The sequence below is a fragment of the Coregonus lavaretus genome (genome assembly GCF_964263955.1).
Source record: "Coregonus lavaretus genome assembly, contig: HAP1_SCAFFOLD_435, whole genome shotgun sequence".
NCBI lineage: Eukaryota > Metazoa > Chordata > Actinopteri > Salmoniformes > Salmonidae > Coregonus > Coregonus lavaretus.
This window is the reverse complement of record NW_028163374.1, coordinates 269,310-287,484: the sequence shown is the minus strand read 5'-3', so window position 1 is coordinate 287,484 and position 18,175 is coordinate 269,310. Positions and strand designations below refer to the sequence as shown.

The 18,175-nt window shown below is 44.2% G+C and overlaps 1 long non-coding RNA gene across 3 annotated transcripts; it reads right to left on the bottom strand.

Moving 5' to 3' along the window:
- Positions 1 to 4,814: 4,814 nt before the first annotated feature.
- Positions 4,815 to 8,025, bottom strand: LOC311118195. Of its 3 annotated transcripts, none has more exons than XR_014611773.1 (3): positions 5,709 to 8,024; positions 5,219 to 5,308; positions 4,815 to 5,098 (listed from the first exon to the last, which is right to left on the bottom strand). It is a non-coding gene; the product is annotated as an uncharacterized lncRNA (long non-coding RNA). The 3 variants fall into 3 exon arrangements; XR_014611772.1 differs by having other exon boundaries at positions 4,817 to 5,098; positions 5,428 to 8,025; XR_014611774.1 differs by having other exon boundaries at positions 4,817 to 5,098; positions 5,659 to 8,024.
- Between the last annotated feature and the right edge of the window lie 10,150 nt (positions 8,026 to 18,175).

Genomic DNA, 18,175 nt, shown 5'->3' with positions numbered 1-18,175 from the left:
TTGATACACCTCATCCCATACTGATCCAGACAGTTCTGTCTCAGTCTAGTCGATACCCTCCCTCCATATACTGATCCAGGCAGTTCTGTCTCAGTCTAGTCGATACCCTCCCTCCATATACTGATCCAGACAGTTCTGTCTCAGTCTAGTCGATACCCTCCCTCCATATACTGATCCAGGCAGTTCTGTCCCAGTCTAGTCGTTACTCTCCATATACTGATCCAGGCAGTTCTGTCTCAGTCTAGTCGATACCCTCTCTCCATATACTGATCCAGGCAGTTCTGTCCCAGTCTAGTCAATACCCTCCCTCCATATACTGATCCAGGCAGTTCTGTCCCAGTCTAGTTGATACACCTCATCCCATACTGATCCAGACAGTTCTGTCTCAGTCTAGTTGATACACCTCATCCCATACTGATCCAGGCAGTTCTGTCCCAGTCTAGTCGATACCCTCCCTCCATATACTGATCCAGGCAGTTCTGTCCCAGTCTAGTCGATACCCTCCCTCCATATACTGATCCAGACAGTTCTGTCTCAGTCTAGTCGATACCCTCCCTCCATATACTGATCCAGACAGTTCTGTCTCAGTCTAGTCGATACCCTCCCTCCATATACTGATCCAGACAGTTCTGTCTCAGTCTAGTCGATACCCTCCCTCCATATACTGATCCAGACAGTTCTGTCCCAGTCTAGTCGATACCCTCCCTCCATATACTGATCCAGACAGTTCTGTCTCAGTCTAGTCGATACCCTCCCTCCATATACTGATCCAGACAGTTCTGTCCCAGTCTAGTCGATACCCTCCCTCCATATACTGATCCAGACAGTTCTGTCTCAGTCTAGTCGATACCCTCCCTCCATATACTGATCCAGGCAGTTCTGTCCCAGTCTAGTCGTTACTCTCCATATACTGATCCAGGCAGTTCTGTCTCAGTCTAGTCGATACCCTCTCTCCATATACTGATCCAGGCAGTTCTGTCCCAGTCTAGTTGATACCCTCCCTCCATATACTGATCCAGACAGTTCTGTCTCAGTCTAGTTGATACACCTCATCCCATACTGATCCAGACAGTTCTGTCTCAGTCTAGTCGATACACCTCATCCCATACTGATCCAGGCAGTTCTGTCCCAGTCTAGTTGATACTCCTCATCCCATACTGATCCAGGCAGTTCTGTCTCAGTCTAGTCGATACACCTCATCCCATACTGATCCAGACAGTTCTGTCTCAGTCTAGTTGATACCCTCTCTCCATATACTGATCCAGACAGTTCTGTCTCAGTCTAGTTGATACCCTCCCTCCATATACTGATCCAGGCAGTTCTGTCTCAGTCTAGTTGATACCCTCTCTCCATATACTGATCCAGACAGTTCTGTCTCAGTCTAGTTGATACCCTCCCTCCATATACTGATCCAGACAGTTCTGTCTCAGTCTAGTTGATACCCTCTCTCCATATACTGATCCAGACAGTTCTGTCCCAGTCTAGTCGATACCCTCCCTCCATATACTGAACAGACAGTTCTGTCTCAGTCTAGTTGATACACCTCATCCCATACTGATCCAGACAGTTCTGTCTCAGTCTAGTTGATACCCTCCCTCCATATACTGATCCAGGCAGTTCTGTCCCAGTCTAGTTGATACACCTCATCCCATACTGATCCAGACAGTTCTGTCTCAGTCTAGTTGATACACCTCATCCCATACTGATCCAGGCAGTTCTGTCCCAGTCTAGTCGATACCCTCCCTCCATATACTGATCCAGACAGTTCTGTCTCAGTCTAGTCGATACCCTCCCTCCATATACTGATCCAGGCAGTTCTGTCCCAGTCTAGTTGATACACCTCATCCCATATACTGATCCAGGCAGTTCTGTCCCAGTCTAGTTGATACCCTCCATATACTGATCCAGACAGTTCTGTCTCAGTCTAGTCGATACACCTCATCCCATACTGATCCAGGCAGTTCTGTCCCAGTCTAGTCGATACCCTCTCTCCATATACTGATCCAGGCAGTTCTGTCTCAGTCTAGTCGATACACCTCATCCCATACTGATCCAGACAGTTCTGTCTCAGTCTAGTTGATACCCTCTCTCCATATACTGATCCAGACAGTTCTCTCCCAGTCTAGTTGATACCCTCCCTCCATATACTGATCCAGACAGTTCTGTCCCAGTCTAGTTGATACACCTCATCCCATACTGATCCAGCCAGTTCTGTCCCAGTCTAGTTGATACACCTCATCCCATACTGATCCAGGCAGTTCTGTCCCAGTCTAGTCGATACCCTCCCTCCATATACTGATCCAGACAGTTCTGTCTCAGTCTAGTCGTTACTCTCCATATACTGATCCAGACAGTTCTGTCCCAGTCTAGTCGTTACTCTCCATATACTGATCCAGACAGTTCTGTCCCAGTCTAGTCGTTACTCTCCATATACTGATCCAGACAGTTCTGTCTCAGTTAGTCGATACCCTCCCTCCATATACTGATCCAGACAGTTCTGTCTCAGTCTAGTCGATACCCTCTCTCCATATACTGATCCAGACAGTTCTGTCTCAGTCTAGTTGATACCCTCCCTCCATATACTGATCCAGGCAGTTCTGTCTCAGTCTAGTCGATACACCTCATCCCATACTGATCCAGGCAGTTCTGTCTCAGTCTAGTTGATACTCTCCATATACTGATCCAGACAGTTCTGTCTCAGTCTAGTCGATACACCTCATCCCATACTGATCCAGACAGTTCTGTCTCAGTCTAGTTGATACCCTCTCTCCATATACTGATCCAGACAGTTCTGTCTCAGTCTAGTTGATACCCTCCCTCCATATACTGATCCAGGCAGTTCTGTCTCAGTCTAGTCGATACACCTCATCCCATACTGATCCAGGCAGTTCTGTCCCAGTCTAGTTTATACTCTCCATATACTGATCCAGGCAGTTCTGTCTCAGTCTAGTCGATACCCTCCCTCCATATACTGATCCAGGCAGTTCTGTCCCAGTCTAGTCGATACACCTCATCCCATACTGATCCAGGCAGTTCTGTCCCAGTCTAGTTGATACTCTCCATATACTGATCCAGGCAGTTCTGTCCCAGTCTAGTTGATACACCTCATCCCATACTGATCCAGGCAGTTCTGTCCCAGTCTAGTCGTTACTCTCCATATACTGATCCAGACAGTTCTGTCTCAGTCTAGTTGATACCCTCTCTCCATATACTGATCCAGACAGTTCTGTCCCAGTCTAGTCGATACACCTCATCCCATACTGATCCAGACAACAGAATAAGAGTATTCTGGGTCCCATTTTAGACAGGCAACTGATAAGACACATGATCACTGTACTGAGTAGAAATATATGACTCCATCCCATATACTTCTCTAGCTGACAGGAGGCTATTGTGATTGATCACTGCCATGAAGGCATCAGTTCCTTATCATAAAAGCAGATTACACAGACTGTAAACATATTCTCCAGCAATCAATGTGGACCAGTTAAACACTCAACACCCTATAAACTAAAGCATCAATGCAGCCTCTCAGTCTGAGATAACTGTCTCCCTGATGAACAACAGAGAGGAAGGAGTCCCAGACTAGTTTGACATTCCAGAGGTCCATTTGAACCCCAGTGAGTCAGAGAGGAAGGAGTCCCAGACTAGTTTGACATCCCAGAGGTCCATTTGAACCCCAGTGAGTCAGAGAGGAAGGAGTCCCAGACTAGTTTGACATCCCAGAGGTCCATTTGAACCCCAGTGAGTCAGAGAGGAAGGAGTCCCAGACTAGTTTGACATTCCAGAGGTCCATTTGAACCCCAGTGAGTCAGAGAGGAAGGAGTCCCAGACTAGTTTGACATTCCAGAGGTCCATTTGAACCCCAGTGAGTCAGAGAGGAAGGAGTCCCAGACTAGTTTGACATCCCAGAGGTCCATTTGAACCCCAGTGAGTCAGAGAGGAAGGAGTCCCAGACTAGTTTGACATCCCAGAGGTCCATTTGAACCCCAGTGAGTCAGAGAGGAAGGAGTCCCAGACTAGTTTGACATCCCAGAGGTCCATTTGAACCCCAGTGAGTCAGAGAGGAAGGAGTCCCAGACTAGTTTGACATCCCAGAGGTCCATTTGAACCCCAGTGAGTCAGAGAGGAAGGAGTCCCAGACTAGTTTGACATCCCAGAGGTCCATTTGAACCCCAGTGAGTCAGAGAGGAAGGAGTCCCAGACTAGTTTGACATCCCAGAGGTCCATTTGAACCCCAGTGAGTCAGAGAGGAAGTCAAGAGGTGACTGAATGTTCTAACATTCTAACTAAGATAAACACCAATCTCTCTCTCTGACTCAGACTTCCTCACAGACAGATAGACCCCCTGACAATTCTCCCCAAAGCTGTGTGACATGTCTTCAAAACCAAGGGGACCTGCTAGCCAATCATAGCTCACCATTTATGTTTAAAATAAGTAAATGACAGTGCATTTGTATTCTAGTTTAGCAGATGCTCTTATCTAGAGTGACAATCAGTTCATTCAACTAAAGTAGGTAAAACAGTATATCAACAGGAAAAACAACAGAACCAAGACAAAAGCCTTTATATTTTTTGAGAGCATCTACTGTATGTAGTACTTAGTTGATGAAAGCGACAACCAATAGTGAAACTAGTGTAAATCTAACTATGTGGAGAAGAATCCAGAGGCAACACCTACACAACTTCTATACCAGTAGTTTGGCTGCTAACAACACATGAAGTGTAACTATTCCTTCCTTAGAAATGAACTAATATCCACTATTCTAGGAGTAAACTAAGATATACTGCAATTGGAAATTCACAACATCAAATATTTAACTTAATTAAAATATGAGACTAGAAAATATTATGGAAACTGAAAAGTCTGGGATATAATGTCCATTGAGGGTCTTAACGGTTTTCATCTGTCTGCTTCACGCAAACAATAACTTGATTAACTAAAGTTGAGCCAAAGACGTGTGGTTTCTATATCAGCAGGGTACAGGCAACAAAGACAGCCAGCTGTCAAGTCACTTCATACCTCTTTCATGGTGAAAACGTCTTTGTCTGCACCTGCCTGCTGTAATAAGATGTGCAGTTTCTCTTTTGGTCGTACCTGGGAAAAAATAGCACATAAAACAAAAACGTTATTTTAGATTCAATGTCATTGTAAACAAATATGATGTAAAATGTGTGATAGAGAGAGAGAGGGAGAGCTATTTAAGTTAATACTTACAAGTTTCTCATTGTCCAACGTATTTATTTGGGAACCAGTTCTATGCCATTCTGACATTCTCTCACAATTCTCTGCCATTCTGTCTTTCACCTGTTGAAGAGTAGAGCAAAAAATACATTTAAAATGTCAAAGTTAACATGCAATGCCTTATAAAAGTATACAATTACATACACGTCAAGACAAGCTTTGGAAGACAGAAACAAGCTTACCTATCTAAATAAATAGAAGTACTAAAGAGTAGACGTCCCTTATATACACACACACACACATCTCTATAATACACCCTTCATATTCTGTACATAAAGTGCTTCAGCTCGGATGCTAGCAGTAGGAACCACTTCCCCGTCTCCCCGGGATTTAAATAGGCTCGGAAAGACATGTCAGGGCTAGCATTGCTCCGGCTGTTGACGCCGGTGTAGGGCTGAAGCCAGATTACTAACCTCCCTTGACATGTCGAAGCATGACGAGCACACCGCTTTGAGTCACCCACCTAGCGGCCACCCTGCGTCTGTGCACCCCCCTCCACCCTTAGTGCCGAGTTGGATATGCCCGGCATGTCCCAGTTTACTACAGCTCCGCATTATGTAATAATCAGCTGTCAGACTGGAATGGTTGCTTTGTAGGTTCCTGGACTCTTATCTTCCATTTTGTTTTCGATCTTAAAAAATTAGTGTAGGAAATAGGGATTTGGTTAAAGAATCTGGCAATGTCTGTATATATATTTATTTTTTAAAGAAGTGAATGTCCAGGGTTTTCAATAACAAAATCTGGTCACTTATTTCTTATTTTCTTTCACATATTTCTTATTTTCATCCAAATTATTCCAACGGAAAAAATGGTATTTGGGTAAGAAAGGGCTATAAAAAACTGATGCAACTTAAATATATTAATTTAATGAGGGGATTTAATTAAATATTTTAGCACACATGCAGGCTTATAGCTTGACAAAACAGATGAAAAGGAACTGGCTTTTCTAGCTAGCTTGTAAACCAATTCAAGTTACACTAGCAATTTTATTTTCCAATGCATGTAACATTGGGTTAACCACAGTGTATTGATGTATTCTGAATCAAAGACATGTTTACCAATTATGCTAAACTTATTAGCTAGCTTGCCAACATAGCTAGCATCGTTAGCATCGCTAGCACGCTAACCCTTAGCTAGCACGCTAACCCTTAGCTAGCACGCTAACCCTTAGCTAGCACGCTAACCCTTAGCTAGCACGCTAACCCTTAGCTAGCACGCTAACCCTTCGCTAGCACGCTAACCCTTAGCTAGCACGCTAACCCTTAGCAAGCAGTAAATAAGTATAAGGTAGAAACATGCAAAGTAACAATTGCACATTTATGAATTGTTTGGATAAGCCTACCAATTTCAATCTGTCATGACGCAGTATATCTGACACAACATTGTGTTGGGTTTTATTTTTCTCATAATTGGATCTGTATGAGATGACTACCTTGGAAGGAATGCATTGATGTAGATTGTTTCACTTGGCAAGCTGTGATTAATGTGAGGAGCTGTTTTAGGGAGTAAGGGGAGATAAGAACTTGTGTCTCAAAGTACTAGACCTCACTGCCTCTTTGTATTCTGTGAAACTGTCCTTGAACATGGAGTACAGTGGGAGGATGTCTTTCTGGGTGCTGGCTCTGCAGGTTATCATAGCAACCATGTCTAGTAACAAATGGAGTGCCGAGGAGTTGGGCCCACCCCTGCGCCAACGGATTGGCTGAACCACACTCAGTCCTTTGCTCTGGTTGGCCAACAGAAGAAGGGACTGCTTTCTGTCAGAGTATTTGAGAAAGAATCTGAAAACAGATTCTTAGTTCTCTGTCGGCCCTGCGTGGTTTGTCAGTGAGCCCGTATACGAACCTTCATACTTATCATACAATACATTTTGCATATAATAAATTAAGCTTGGATTGAAGATCTCTTGATTCTTATTCCAATACCAGATTTGAATTACGCAATCTCGACAATTGGTGACCTCCGACTGTGATCTGGTGGCGGAACTTCGCTGGAATTCACCCAGCCTATTGGACATCACTGTCATCGAACTGTGTTTCACAAATTGCCCGGGCTTTTAAAAAGGTAAGCAAAACACCTATTGTAATATAACTGAAGTTTTGCACATTGGCTTTATCCAAATTAATTTTGTGAAGCACCTGTTTGATGTAAGTGAACCCTATTGTACTATAAATAACGATTACAGTATACTATTTCGATTTCATAATATACTATGCAAATGTTTGATAAATGTGAGGGTTAAAAGCCATGGTATATTGAGTATTGTTCCACAGAAGAGCGGTTCTGGGAAAATACTGAAATCCCCAGACTAGGTACCACCAGGGGTGGGCTGGGGATATAGGGAATTATTGGATAAAAGTGTGTACGCTATTTGTCACTATATTCCATAAAAAGCTATTGTCATTGTATCAGTCTAGGCTGAATATAATTGGGAACATAGACTAATGAATCTATTGTCATTGTATCAGTCTGGGCTGGATATAATTGGGAACATAGTCTGGATATAGTTAGGATCATAGGACAGCACTCGAGTGTGTACGCTATTTGTCACTATATTCTATAAAAATCTATTGTCATTGTATCGGTCTGGGATGGATATAATTGGGAACATAGTTTGAATATAGTTGGGATCATAGGACAGCACTCCTAAAAACTTAGAAGACAGTATAAATCGCCATTTGTCGTTGTCCGGGACAACTGGGAACATGGGTAGATACTGCAAATTAGTAGAGAGTATTAACTTATTGTCTTTGCACCAATAGGGTGAAAATGGGAACATAAGTGAGATACTGCAAATTAGTAGAGAGTATTAACTTATTGTCTTTGCACCAATAGGGATTTTACTGATCTGGGGTCTTTGTGCCCAGTCAAATAACTAAGTGCTGTAACTCTGTAAGGACTGGTTTAACCTTTCTAATCCATGCCGTGTTAGGCCTGGACGTGGAGACAAGGCTGGGGTTTGAGTGGACACCACTGATGTGTGCTGTGCACGTGGCTCACTATGACATCGCCAAGCTGCTGCTGGGGGGCCAGCGCTAACTTCAGCAGAGGTAAGACAGACGTGTCATATTATGTAAGCTACATACCATGCCCTCACCAGCACTCGGATGTTGACTATGTCCCAGTGCACTACAGGTGTGAAATTATGTTGCATTGGAGTTTAACAAAAGTACAGTGCAAGTTAATAGGCCTAAACGTTGAATCATTCCGCCAGGGTGATATTTTTGGAACGTTGTGGTTTTTCAGGGTTTCACAGACAGGTGTGTGTGATATAGAATTTGACTGATTGCTGCTAGACACTTTCACATCTTCCAGTTTCTGCAAGTCTCTGCTTGTAGAAGAGAGACCATCTTCCCTACCCAGCACTGTAGAGACCGAAAACTAAGAGAGATAGAGAGAACACTGCCGCTGACTACATCAGCCCGTCAGAACTAGGACAGATGGAGGGTTACTGAAACAGAACAGCCACAATGGACAAGGAAAGGAAGGAATTCTGTGATATCGAACGACACAAGCCTTCCGTGGTCAGACTTAATCCTCCCGTCCTCCGACGGGCCACTTCTGCTTTCCATGAAGCACACACACACTGCACTTGAAGCACACACATGCACACCAACGCACACACGGTGATACACAGTGACCCCCCCCCCCCCCCCCGCATCTTCTTTCTATTTCCACACGTGCCCCGGCCAAAGACTGGAGAGCCAATTAGAAGCCCTCCCCACATAGCTTCATCTGCCATTACTTAATATCTATGACGTTAAAGAGGAACCGTCGAAAAACATGCCGCTAATCCACCGGTGTGTTTTCAGTTTACAGCTCCGACTCTCATATTCCTGTCCTCTCTCTCTCGTGGAGAAATTGAATGCATCTGTCGTCGTATCGGTGATCTTGGAAAGGGAGACGAGTTTAAATCATGGATAGACTGAGGACAGTGCTACCACGGTTGTGTGCTACGGGTGTCAAGGTCTGTGTGTATGTTATTCCAGTCAGTACATATGGGAGGGATGGTTGTGTACAATACGTGTGTGTGTGTGTGTTTGTCTGTGTGTGTGTGTACACACCGTGGCGGCGACTGTTGCCAGAGGCTTTGAAAGGAAACAATTAAACAGGAGAGCAGCGGTCATTACCTAATTTGTGTTCCGCCAAGAGAGAGAAAGAGAGGGGGAGGAATGCAGGAGTGATTGATAAAGCTGGTACACAGAGCGTGGCGCTGTCGTCATAGCACTGGGCCAAGCCCAGACTTGTATTTTTCCCCGGACCACCGCAGACACAAACGGTCAGTCTGGTTGCAACTGCCCTCAATGGTTTCTCCCCCCTAAAACATACTCACAGACACACACACTCCACACACGCACCCAGTCAGTGCATGCCGAAACAGGAATTAATCAGATTGCCATCACTCCTGAGTCCTTATCGTGTTCTGAGTCTGAGATGTAAGACAAGGCCACTGAAGTCAACCCCATAAAGAACACCACAGTTCCCGGGTTAAGATAAAAGGATATCGATCAAATCAACATTCACAGGGCCAATTTCGAAATTGTAATTATTATGCTGTCTCATCCTGCGCTGTTTGGTGTTTTTATTTTATTTATTTATTTAACCTTTATTTAAATAGGCAAGTCAGTTAAGAACAAATTCTTATTTACAATGACGGCCTACAAAAAGGCAAAAGGCCTCCTGCGGGAACGGGGGCTGGGATTAAAAACAAATAATACAAAATATATAGGACAAAACACACATCACGACAAGAGAGACACCACAACACTACATAAAGAGAGAAACCACAACACTACATAAAGAGAGACCTAAGAGCAGCACAAAGGGCAAGAAGAAGGTAGAGACAACAATAAATCACGCGAAGCAGCCACAACTGTAACTCTTGATTGAATGTGTAATGTGAATTATCCATTGACATGGTCATTGGTTTTGTTTGTCATTGAATTGTGTCTAGTTAAATGATAGTCATAAGATTATGCATGGACTGAATATTCTGTCCCAGTACTAATGCTCTTTGTGTGCGTCACACATGGTCCTCTGTAGCTCAGCTGGTAGAGCACGGCGCTTGTAACGCCAAGGTAGTGGGTTCGATCCCCGGGACCACCCATACACAAAAATGTATGCACGCATGACTGTAAGTCGCTTTGGATAAAAGCGTCTGCTAAATGGCATATTATTATTATTATTATAGACCAGTACACGGTACTAATGGCTGCATGCACAGCTTCTGCCAGCGAGGACAAGATCGTCCAGTGTGTGGAGCTGCTCTTGTCCAGAAATGCTGACCCCAACACATTCAACAGGTGAGAGACTCTGTTTGTGTGCATGTCTTTGTCTGTGTCATGATGTGAATTTCATGTCATTTCATCATAAGACATGGTACATGTTATACTCTGCAGCACAGGGACTGGTATGATATAGCCTCTGATGGCCAAGCTTGTGAAACACTACTATGTTGGCATCGCATAATAGACGTGAACAGCAACATGTTATTACATTCATTAAGGGTTGGAGTTCGCATTTATCCACTGTTTTGGTGATGCTGATATAAATTGTGTAATGGGTTATGCTAATTCTGTTATTCTTGATTTGATTTTTTAATGTGAACTTTTTATTACTTTAGACATTATTTACTTTGATGGAAAGTACCAGGACTGAAGCAGTGTTTCCCGTTGCCTGGCAACCATGTCTTGACCCTGGCTTTGACCACCTTGTGACTTCCTCCTGTGCTGTCCAGTGTCCCTTTTCACCACTACACCACATGGAGTACAGTGTTTGTGTGTGTCTCGGTACAGTGTGTTGGTCTGCATTTATCTTTTGTGTGGAATGCCCTGTTATGGCATCTGCATGCACACATACCCAGATTCCCTTCAGACAGACAATAAACACTTATAGAGGGGGGGGACTAAACAAGAGTAAGAGAAGCCCTCCTCCACACCACCTAAACTCACTGTACTGCCTGATGCTACCCAGGCACAGAGTGAGGGAGGTATGGAGAGAAGCAGGGAGGGAGGGAGAGAGGAGGGAGGATTCTGGAACCACTTACCCGTTGTCATTATCTCTGGACATTTCTCATGGCAAGCCAAGGATAAAGCCCCGAACTTAGCCTTCTCCCCTCCACCTCCGTTGCCCTTCGCCCACCCCTCACAAACTCTCCGCTACCCTTGTCTCATGCCCGCCACCCGTGCCACACACCGCCCCAAGCACTTCAACACACACACACACCGTCCAGAAAGAGAGTGAGAGCAGGCGGTGGAAATTGATTGTTTCCTCTCCAGACAAAATATTTGAAGAACGGTAACGAGAGACAGAAGGGATGCGGTCGAGAGGAAAGGGGGGAACAACGGAGTTACAGCAACAGGGGGAAAGAAAGGGGACCAGGGGTGCTTGTGGGAAACATGCCCCCCCTTGGCCTTAACGTCTGAGTATTTGACCAGCAATTCACACCAGATGCATTTCTTTCCCTCAGCCTTATAAACAAATGAACCTTTTAAAGATGGTGTGTTTTGTTCAGGAGCAAGATGTGTTTTGTCCACTCTCTCAGCCTACGGCAGGGATCATCAACTAGATTTTGTTTCTTTTCTTGAGCAGATGGTCAGGGGGCAGGAACATAATTTGTAGAATGCAAATGGACCGCAAGAAGCCCGAACAGATATATTATTTGACTAAAACATAACCTTTTCAAACCTTGCTTACATTTCTATATTATGCCTGGCAATACTTTGGAACAGATGTGCAAAATTAAAATAATTTGGAGCTGATGTTTTTGTATTTTTATATATTATTTAAATATATGTATATGCTCAGAAAACTTGGGGGGCCATATAAAATCAGTTTGGAAACCATGGCCTACAATAACCTGGACCATTGGATGGTGCAGCAAAGTGAGGTCCTTTTGCATAGACAACAGGCTATACACTGAGTATACCAAACATTAGGAACACCCCCTCTTTTGCCCTCAGAACAGCCTCAATTCGTCAGGGCATGGACTCTACAAGGTGTAGAAAGCGTTCCACAGGGATGCTGGCCCATGCTGACTCCAATGCTTCCCACAGTTGTGTCAAGTTGGCTGGATGCCCTTTGGGTGGTGGACCATTCTTGATACACACAGGAAACTGTTGAACGTTAAAAACCCAGCAGCGTTACAGTCTTGACACAAGACTGAATGGCACACATACACAATCCATGTCTCAATTGTTTCAAGGCTTAAAAATCCTTCTTTAACCTGTCTCCTCCCCTTCATCTGTGTGTGTGTGACTGACATTTATAAGGGATCATAGGTTTCACCTGGTCAGGCTATAAATGGAAAGAGCAGGTGTTCTTAATGTTTTGTATACTCAGTTTATGATCACATCTCTGGTTTGTCCTCTGCATCCTCTACTGTGTCTGTCCTCTTTTGAATACCAGGTGAAAGTCGAGCCTTTTCCTCCAGTCTAATGACCTGTCAGTTGGATTAGAGCTGGAAATCAGTTTCAGCTGAAACCTTTGAGGAGATAAGGACTGTTTGGGATGCAGGATGAGAGTAGGCAGCCTCTGTGTGGTGTGGTCACCCTCTCCAGAGGTTATGAACAGGATATGTACTGATTATAACCTGTCACAATGGTTTCATAGGGCTTCATAAGAAGGGGACTTTGATCGTTTTATCTAGTATGGTTGTTTTATCTCTCAAGGCCATTGTTCTCAGAGTTGTGACGTCGGAGTTGTGTTTGCTCAAAACCGTCTACGTATCGATTCTCTGCTCGTCTGGAACTGGTGATCAAAAACACATACAGTACAAACACACACTCTGGCTGTACCCCCGCCGCGAGCGAATGACCTTGTCACCTGTTTGCCACTGAGAACAATACCTGGGGAGAAACAGGTTTGCAGGACACTAAAACACTCAGTGACGCTCAGTAGCCTGTCTCCTGCGGTCAGAGGAAGTAAAAAGTGAATACCTGGAATGTGTCAGGATGATAGATTACTACGCCCCAACTCACCTAGATGTCACCAATACACACAGATTTACCAACTCTCGCTCTCTCACACACACACATCCTCCCTCTCTGTCCCTGGGAAACGTCACATATTGTGATGAATGGCCACAGGGCATTCCCACACCTCTGGACTGATGCAGTTTCTCACCCTCTGTTCTGTCAGTCACGGGTGATAAAGTTGAGTTGTGTCAATGGTTATTGACACTTGCTGGTTTGTTGCTCAACACAATAGGATGGGTGACCAATGGCATGGGCTGCCTCACTCTTGCCCAATAACATTGTGTTTTGGGTGTTCCCCAATGATAGAAGGGGGGCCCCAGTGAAAAAGTTTGAGAACCACTGACCTAGAGCAGGGTTTCCCAAACTCTGTCCTGGGGCCCCACCTGGGTGCATGTTTTGGTTTTTGCCCTAGCACCACAGCTGATTCAAATAACCAACTCATCATCAAGCTTTGATTATTTGAATTAGCTGTGTAGTGCTAGGGCAGAAACCAAAATGTGCACCCATGGGGGGCCACAGGACAGAGTTTGGGACTGACTTAGAGGACAGCTTGTTCGGGCCAAACAGTGTGGTGAACCACTTATAGTTGAAGTTGGAAGTTTACATACAGTTAGGTTGGAGTTATTAAAACTCGTTTTTCAACCAGTCCACAAATTTATTTTTAACACACTATAGTTTTGGCAAGTCGGTTAGGACATCTACTTTGTGCATGACGCAAGTAATTTTTCCAACAATTGTTTACAGACAGATTATTTCACTCATAATTCACTGTTTCACAATTCCAGTGGGTCAGAAGTTTACATGCACTAAGTTGACTGTGCCTTTAAACAGCTTGGAAAATTCCAGAAAATGATGTCATGGCTTTAGAAGCTTCTGATAGGCTAATTGACATCATTTGGGTCAATTGGAGGTGTACCTGTGGATGTATTTCAAGGCCTACCTTCAAACTCAGTGCCTCTTTGCTTGACGTCATGGGAAAATCAAAAGAAATCAGCCAAGACCTCAGAAAAATAATTGTAGACCTCCGCAAGTCTGGTTCATCCTTGGGAGCAATTTCCAAACGCCTGAAGGTACCATGTTCATCTGTACAAATAATAGTACTGTTTGGAGGAAAAAGGGGGACGCTTGCAAGCCGAAGAACACCATCCCAACCGTGAAGCATGGTGGTGGCAGCATCATGCTGTGGGGGTGCTTTGCTGCAGAAGGGACTGGTGCACTTCACAAAATAGATGGCATTATGAGGAAGGAAAATGATGTGGATATATTGAAGCAACATCTCAAGACATCAGTCAGGAGGTTAAAGCTTGGTCGCAAATGGGTCTTCCAAATGGACAATGACCCCAAGCATACTTCCAAAGTTGTGGCAAAATGGCTTAAGGACAACAAAGTCAAGGTATTGGAGTGGCCATCACAAAGCCTTGACCTCAATCCTATAGAAAATGTGTGGGCAGAACTGAAAAAGCGTGTGCGAGCAAGGAGGCCTACAAACCTGACTCAGTTACACCAGCTCTGTCAGGAGGAATGGGCCACAATTCACCCAACTTATTGTGGGAAGCTTGTGGAAGGCTACCCAAAATGTTTGACCCAAGTTAAACAATTTAAAGGCAATGCTACCAAATACTAATTGAGTGTATGTAAACTTCTGACCCACTGGGAATGTGATGAAAGAAATAAAAGGTGAAATAAATCATTCTCTCTACTATTACTCTGACATTTCACATTCTTAAAATAAAGTGGTGATCCTAACTGACCTAAAACAGGGATTTTTACTAGGATTAAATGTCAGGAATTGTGAAAAACTGAGTTTAAATGTATTTGGCTAAGGTGTATGTAAACTTCCGACTTCAACTGTAAGTAATACAGTACTTACAGTAATTGTTTAACTTAGACTACTTACTCTAAGTTACAATATGTTTTATGTTACCCTAGAGGTGTCAAAGCCAAGTGCTGCAGTGTGAAGACTGTCTGTTTTGAAATATGTTCTCCCTTACAGCATGTTTCCATAGAGAACATAACCTGGCCAGGTCTACTGTAGCTGGTCACTGAAGAGTTGAGGGCTTGGTGTCTGTCTCCCTCCAGTGGTTTTAAGTGTTCAGAGGTTCTACCACGCATTCTGTCTTACCTAGATAGGCAGAAGACAAATTGAGATTGGGAGAAGACAAATGTCAGTTTGTAAACATTTTTGACAATCTATTCCATTTCATTCTAGGGTGTCCAATCAAAAACTCATATTTTGGCAAATGGGTAAAATAAGGTTAATTGTGTAAATACTCCTATAAGAAAACCAATGGTCCAAATCTCATGTCTCTATCATAATCTTTTCAAAAGTTATTGGAGTTTTTTTTTTTTTACCCTTATAGGATGGCCAGAATTAGGGTGACTAAACCAATGGAGGCCAGATACAGTGCATTCGGAAAGTATTCAGACCCCTTGACTTTTTCCACATTTTGTTACATTACAGCCTTATTCTCAAATTGATTAAATAAACATGTTTCCTCATCAATCTACACACAATACCCCATAATGACAAAGCAAAAACTGGTTTTTAGAAATGTTTGCTAATTTATTAAAAATAAAAACAGAAATATAACATTTACATAAGTAACTAACTCCTGAGTGGCGCAGTGGTCTAAGGCACTGCATCGCAGTGCTAACTGTGCCACTAGATCCTGGTTCGATTCCAGGCTCTGTCGCAGCCGGCCGCGACCGGGAGATTCATGGGCGGCACACAATTGGCCCAGCGTCGTCCAGGGTAGGGGAGGGAATGGCCGGCAGGGATGTAGCTCAGTTGATAGAGCATGGCGTTTGCAACGCCAGGGTTGTGGGTTCGATTCCCACGGGGGGCCAGTATAAAAAAATATGTATTCACTAACTGTAAGTCGCTCTGGATAAGAGCGTCTGCTAAATGACTAAAATGTAAATGTAAATGTAAATGTATTCAAACCCTTTGCTCAGTACGTTGTTGAAGCACCTTTGGCAGCGATTACAGCTTCGAGTCTTCTTGGGTATGACGCTACAAGCTTGGCACACCTGTATTTGGGGAGTTTCTCCCATTCTTCTCTGCAGATCCTCTCAAGCTCTGTCAGGTTGGATGGGGAGTGTCGCTGCACAGCTATTTTCAGGTCTCTCCAGAGTTGTTTGATCGGGTTCAAGACCAGGCTCTGGCTGGGCCACTCCTGCATTGTCTTGGCTGTGTGCTTAGGGTCGTTGTCCTGTTGGAAGGTGAACCTTCACCCCAGTGTGAGGTCCTGAGCACTCTGGAGCAGGTTTTCATCAAGGATCTCTCTGCACTTTGCTCCGTTCATCTTTCCCTTGATCCTGACTAGTCTCCCACTCCCTGCCGCTGAAAAACATCCCCACAGCATGATGCTGCCACCACCATGCTTCACCGTAGGGATGGTATTGACCAGGTGATGAGCGGTGCCTGGTTTCCTCCAGACGTGATGCTTGGCATTCAGGCCAAAGAGTTCAATCTTGGTTTCATCAGACCACAGAATCTTGTTTCTCATGGGCTGAGAGTCCTTTAGGTGCCTTTTGGCAAACTCCAAGCAGACTGTCATGTGCCTTCTACTGAGGAGTGGATTCCGTCTGGCCATTCTACCATAAAGGCCTGATTGGTGGAGTGCTGCAGAGATGGTTGTCCATCTGGAAGGTTCTCCCATCTCCACAGAGGAACTCTGGAGCTCAGGTTCTTTGTCACCTCCTTGACCAAGGCCCTTCTGCCCCGATTGCTCAGTTTGGCAGGGCGGCCAGCTCTAGGAAGAGTCTTGGTGGTTCCAAACTTCTTCCATTTAAGAATGATGGTGCAAATTTACACAGGTGCACATTTTTGGTACCCTTCTCCAGATCTGTGCCTCGACACAATCCTGTCTCTGAGCTTTACGGACAATTCCTTCAACCTCATGGCTTGGTCCTTCAATCCAGGCTCTGTCGCAGCCGGCCGCGACCGGGAGACTCATGGGCGGCGCACAATTGGCCCAGCGTCGTCCAGTGTAGGGGAGGGAATGGCCGGCAGGGATGTAGCTCAGTTGATAGAGCATGGCGTTTGCAACGCCAGGGTTGTGGGTTTGATTCCCACGGGGGGCCAGTATAAAAAACAACAACATATGTATTCACTAACTGTAAGTCGCTCTGGATAAGAGCGTCTGCTAAATGACTAAAATGTAAATGTAAATGTTGGTACCTTATATAGACAGACAGGTGTGTGCTTTTCCAAATCATCTCCAATCAATTTAATCTACCACAATGGACTCCAAGTTGTAGAAACATCTTGAGGATGATCAATGGAAACAGGATGCACCTGAGCTCAATTTCGAGTCTCATAGCAAAGGGTCTGAATACTTATGTAAATAAGTGTGTATATATATATATATATATATATATATATATATATACAGTGATCCCTCGCCACTTCGCGGTTCACTTATCGCGGATTCGCTATTTCGCGGATTTTCATAATGCATTTTTTTTTTTTTGGTGCATTGTGCTCTGCATTCTGATTCGCTAAAAACTCACTCCCGCTTCTTGTATCAAAACATGCTACGAATTGTGCTATCATTTTGTCGTCTCGTGCAGTTATATGTACGTACATAAAACAGCTTGGCAAATTTACATTAAGTTGGCCAAATTATCTTGTAATTTCGAACATCTCCTAAACCCATAATGTCGACGAAACGGCCTGGACCGACAAAAGCACCTGCGGATGGGCCCAAACGGCGGAAGATGCTACCTATCTCAGATAAAGTTAAACTTCTGGACATGCTAAGGGAAGGTAAATGACAAAGCCACAAAGCGACGATGAAAGAGAAGAGGGAGAAGAGGACACGAGAGATGAGGAGGAAGGACTAACGCTTGGTCGCTTAGCAACCATGGTGCGAATGGCCACTGAACTTAAGCGAGTAGCTGAGGAATGGGACCCTTTGATGAGCCGTTCATTACAGTTCTCCAACGTAAT